Source organism: Astyanax mexicanus, chromosome 9 (genome assembly GCF_023375975.1).
Source record: "Astyanax mexicanus isolate ESR-SI-001 chromosome 9, AstMex3_surface, whole genome shotgun sequence".
NCBI classification, from domain to species: Eukaryota; Metazoa; Chordata; class Actinopteri; order Characiformes; family Acestrorhamphidae; genus Astyanax; species Astyanax mexicanus.
The window spans coordinates 2,561,976-2,567,442 of NC_064416.1; the positions used below are offsets into that span (position 1 = coordinate 2,561,976).

General features: G+C 36.5%; 1 long non-coding RNA gene across 1 annotated transcript; it reads right to left on the bottom strand.

Moving 5' to 3' along the window:
* Positions 1–3,534: 3,534 nt before the first annotated feature.
* Positions 3,535–4,919, bottom strand: LOC111191020 (uncharacterized). Its single transcript, XR_002649316.2, has 2 exons — positions 4,676–4,919; positions 3,535–4,163 (listed from the first exon to the last, which is right to left on the bottom strand). It is a non-coding gene; the product is annotated as an uncharacterized LOC111191020 (long non-coding RNA).
* Positions 4,920–5,467: the final 548 nt, after the last annotated feature.

Consider the following 5,467-nt stretch of genomic DNA (forward strand, 5'->3'; position numbering starts at 1 on the left):
AAGAAATTCTTAAAGGTCACCTTCCGCGAAAATCCGATTTTTCTTGTTTTTTGTGGAATACAGTAGGTCTCTCCGAGTTGAATGTGTACACCTGCACATTAAACTGTTTTGCAGCCCCCATTGTCTGCAGGAGCTAAGCAAAGAAATCCCCCCTCCCCCCCTCCGAAAAACGGGTGAATTTTGAATTATCTTTCTGCCTACGTAGGCAGAAACTCACAGACCAGCCCACCTTGGCTCGAGAAACTCCCAGAGGCGGAGCTGAAGCGACGCAACATCACCGCTCATCAGTTAGGAGGTGGGAGGCAGTGAGCGGCAGAGCGGCGGAGGGGCGTCGCAGTGCTCCTAGCCAATCAGAGGAGAGATATTTGCATGCTGTTTGCATGTATGAATATTCATGAGCAAAGCTGGAATCCGGTCATTTTGGACACACCCCTAAAACAGTCCATTAAAAAAGAGCTATACAGAGACACCTGAGCACTTTTTTTTTTTACAAAAACGGCTCACATGTCATTCATTCATACTAGAGACCACAACTAGACATTTTAAAATGAAAGAAAAAACGACGGAAGGTGACCTTTAAATAAATAATAACCTGACAGGTGATCCAGCCGCTGGAGCGAGTCTGATAATTACTGTTATTAAATGAGATGTAATGATGTTATTTTTCTGCTTTACAGAATTTAGTTTAAACGATGAGACAAGATAAGATAATTCTTTATTAATCCCACAATGGGGAAATTTACAATGTTACATCAGTACAGAGGAAAGGACAGAGAAACAGGTCAGAAAAATATATAAACAAATAATAAAATTATGTATACAAAAAAATACAGGAAATAAATAAAGATACTTTATTATAAAAAATATATACATCTAGTGCCGCTATGTTGCACAAAGAGTAACTGAATAAATATCAAATAAATAGTAGGTGAAAAGATAAGAAAAATATTGCACATTAAACATATTGCACAAATAGTGATAAGGAGATCACACTACACATAGTTATTGCACACTTTTTAAAATCTTATAAACTTTACTTTAATTGCTGATCCCAACAACCAATTATTTAATTTATAAAGGAAAATCATGAAAATTATCAGGGCCAAACTTTTACACACTACTGTAATATGAATAAGTAATTCAGTTAGTAAATAATTCCTGTGGATCCAGTGAAAGCTTTACAGCGTGAACAGAGTGTTTCAGTGTGAAGGTGGTTTAGGTCATTTCAGAAACAGGATCTTTATTATTGATCACATCTCTCCTGGTCTATATTACACTCCTCTGAGAGCAGCATGATGAAAACAACATCCAGCTGAGAGTTCACTAAGCTAATAGCTTGGAAAATATCGTTTTATGAACATTTAATCAGTTTTGAACAATTTTTGCTTTAACAATTGTTTTGGCAGTCTTTAGAGGCATTGGCAGGATACTTTTTGTAATTTTAAACACAAGAAGTAGCATAAGAAGTACCGTATTTTTTGCACTATATAAGGCGCACTATCAATAAACGTCTATTTTAATACATAAGGCGCACCGATTGTAGGATGCATTATGCGACACTAGTAAGGAACAGTGTTTTACTTCTTATTCAACAGGTCTCGCCCCTGGGTGATGAGACCTGTAAAGCTAAGCTAAATTACACGAGTTCTGAATGTTAATCTATGTTTATTTACAGTAAGCTTTGGTTTCTAGATTTCCACTGAGGCTGGAGCATTAGCATTAGCATTAGCGGATAACGGCTAATGCCCGTACACAGTGCTACTCTGAGGAATCCTGAGTGTTCGGGTAAGCCAGGGTGATATTCCATGTAGTTTGTTTTAATTTGGTAAACATGCAGACTACAGTCCGAGAATACTTGCCTCTGAACGATCAAAGAGGTAGCGCTTAGCATGGTTAGCGGCTAATGCTAATACTGCTGTAGAAATAAACTGAAACTCCTGTATTTAAAAAAAAAAAAAAGTATTTTGAGGTCGCCTTATAGTTCGAAATATACAATACCATAATAGTAATCAGTGTAAATAATTGAAACGTTAATATTAAACTTTAAAATTAAACTTTAATATTATCCAATGGGAAAAATGGGGCCTTCAGTTGCTTATAAGTTCCTTATTTCTGTGTTTCTTTTGCTTAGAAGTTCCCATTTCTTCGTGAGCTTGACTATTACAAAGACTATTGCAGGGCTTGTTATTATTGACCTGTGAGTTCACACTGTGAAGGAGCTCCAGCAGCTTATTTAAGGGAGCAGCAATGTTATTTGATTTACTATTCGGTTTATTGTTGATGTAAAGGCTGGATTTGTGCTTTGCAGTGCGTTTATTTGAGTTTGTATTGGTTAAGATTCTGTAGGATTGGGCGGCTGACTGTTGACTGTTGTCAGGGTTTTAATCGGTCAGTGGCGCAGTGTATTTCCCACTGACAGAAATTTACCTGAACACACCTCACTTCCAGGCCCCCACACTCAGTGTACACACAAAGTATATTTATTCCTAAATTTTAAATGCTATTTTAACAGCGCAAGGTGTGAAAATAGACTGTTAACAGGCTTTAAGATAGCAATGAGCATTGCAACGCACCTTATGCAGGGTGTAGGATATGGCCCAGTTGGTTAAAAGTCTAATTTATTTTTTATTTCCAATACATTCTTGTTCTTTTACATGTTTTTAATTTAACTTTTTGTTTTAATCATCTTTGAATCATGCATGCTTTATTCTTATTTTCATTTCCATTTTTATGGCTATTCTTTTACATGTTTTCTAGTTTTTAAAGCACTTTAAATGACCGTTGTGTATGAAAGGTGCTATATAAATAAATTTGCCTTGCCTATCGTCTCATATTTATCAGTGCATGCTGATATTGCACTACAGAATAAACTAAATCCGTTTCGGTGATGAAAAGTGAATCTGAAAGGCAGTTTTGTGTATTTTTCCAGTGTATGAAGCTGAACGGTCTGTAAAACTGCAGTTCCATCTCTTCCTGTGCTTCTGCCTGACAACACAGTGGGGAAGCCAAGACAATCCACGTCAGCCCAAACATGCCATCACCCATCATGCATCAGTCAGCGCAGGTAGGAGGCTGACACTACGCCCGCCCCCCCGAGAGAAACACAGCGCTTTCTGTTTATTCTCTAAAATACAGACGTCCCAGAGCTTTTCACAAGAGAAGAATGTGTGATATTTTAATAAATACAGCCTAAAATACATTATAACTCTGATTTGATTGGTTATTTGAGGAATAATAATGTAAAAGAAAGAAACAAACAAGGTTATTTTCTTAAAATCGCTTAGATATGCTTTAAATTGCTCTTATTTTGGTAAGTGTAGTAAAATAATGCACAATATGCGATGCCACGTGTTGGCAATTGTAACGATTACTACAGAGTAGTAATGTGTTAGCTAGTTTTCAATATTTTAATATCAAGCACTAATATACTGAGCAATAGAAAGGATAACTATAGGCCGGTAGGTCAGAAGATACCAGGATCGTCTACGGAGCCCAGGACAACACCACGTGAGAAACAACACTGCACCACGTCTCTGGAATTTGGAGCTTAGTGGAAGCCTCCATTTATTGAAAAGGTAAGTACGAATACTATTATAATACTATTATAATAAAAGAAAATAATAAACAAAAGATATAGAATATTCAATATGAATAATACCAATATTATCTTTCCCCGATGTTGTTGTATGTGATACTATTTATATTACTACTACCCGGGTAGGAAAATCTATAATAATAATATATTTATATATGCAAAATATCAATATCAACCTCAGTATCAATATCAGAATATCCCTTTTTCACTAAGAATATTAGTTAGATTTAGTAAATTCAAGAATTAAGTTCAATTAAAATTATAACACAATATACATATATCAAAACCACAACAATATAAAGTTCTTTTTTTCTTTTGTTTTTTAACAGGTGGGAGTTGGAGTTTGAAGTGTGGGTATGTGCAAAGAGTCCAGTCTATGGCATGGTGAGTATTTCTCCTACCGCTCTGAAGATGAATAAAGGTTCAGCAATAAGGGAAAAAAGGGGTTTCACAGATCAGAGTTGTCCACAGTACTTGCAAACAGCTTTCAGGGTCGAAGTCCAGGGAGGCTCGCCATCAAACGTAGGAACGAGGGAATCCAATTCGAACTCTAGTCAAAAAACCTGACCTATAATAGGTCATAAAACTCAGTCAATATCAAAGTTTAGCTCTATATGAACAGATATCAGCTCTAAACACAATAATTCACACTGAACTACACATATTCACAATATAACTGAACACATTTACAACATTTTAGGATTTATGTACGGAGAAATAAAGATAAATGCACCGCTTGTCACACAAGGGGTTAAATTTCTGCAGCGCGGGTCTGTACTGCGCGCGAATTTGTGGCGCCCACTTCTCTCGGCCACACACGGCCCAGCCTGTGGCTAAACAGGCTGAAAAATACCCGAAAAGTGTATAAATACGCACTCTCTACCTCTACAGATCCCACTCCTTGCTTAGTTTCAGTTATAAGAGTCAAAGATAATTTTAAACAGTTATATTGACTCGTTTAAGCGCTGGCATCGCTAGAATTCCATAGAAAATACATTGTTAGCTTAGCATAGTCGTTAGCTTAGCATAGTCGTTAGCTTAGCATAGTCGGCTAGCGCCGTAAGTATTAAAGTAACTCACCGATGCAAAAAAACCTCTGTGTATCAGGCTAATAAGCTCCTCATTCACCACAAACTGCGTCTTGGCTCCACCAGCTCAGCGTTTTAGAGTAGATGAGAGTTATTACTGATAATAATAAGGTTTCTATCACCTAAGTTTGGCTTGTATCTAGCTTTCTGTCAACTTTCTTCCAGCATTCACCTGCTCCTGACGGCTTGACCCAAAAGGAAGTGCTGGGTCAGGGTCAACAGTATTTCCCACTCATGTCAGCGTAATACGATCACATGCAATAGGTGACGTGCTACTAAAACAACAAAGTATTCCCAAAAATATGAAAAATAATTATTTATGGATTAAATAAAGTTTATTTTCCTCTAATATTTGTGTCTGTATTTATTTACATTATTTTCCCAGCTCCTTATTTAATTGACTTATTTTATTTATTGTGTTTTTATTAAGAATTAGCTATTCTTAATTGTAATAGACTATATATTAATTATGTGCCCTTTTTAATAATAAAATGTACTTTTTAAATAATTCAGACTTTTATAACCTGGGTTACACCATACTTCGCAAAGATACACAGAAACAGGCTAGATGTACTGTATCAGTCTCGGGTGACGTAAATCAGTACTCAGGGGATGCTGAGTGGAAAAGCTGTTCCTGATTGGCTGGTGTGAGAAGGGGATCAACACTTTGAGGTGCTTTTATTTTGATGAGTGTAGTAAATAACGACAGGGGTTGGCAATACTTCGCAAAGATACACTGAAACAGACTAGATGTACTGTTCGTATATATACACACACAGAATAA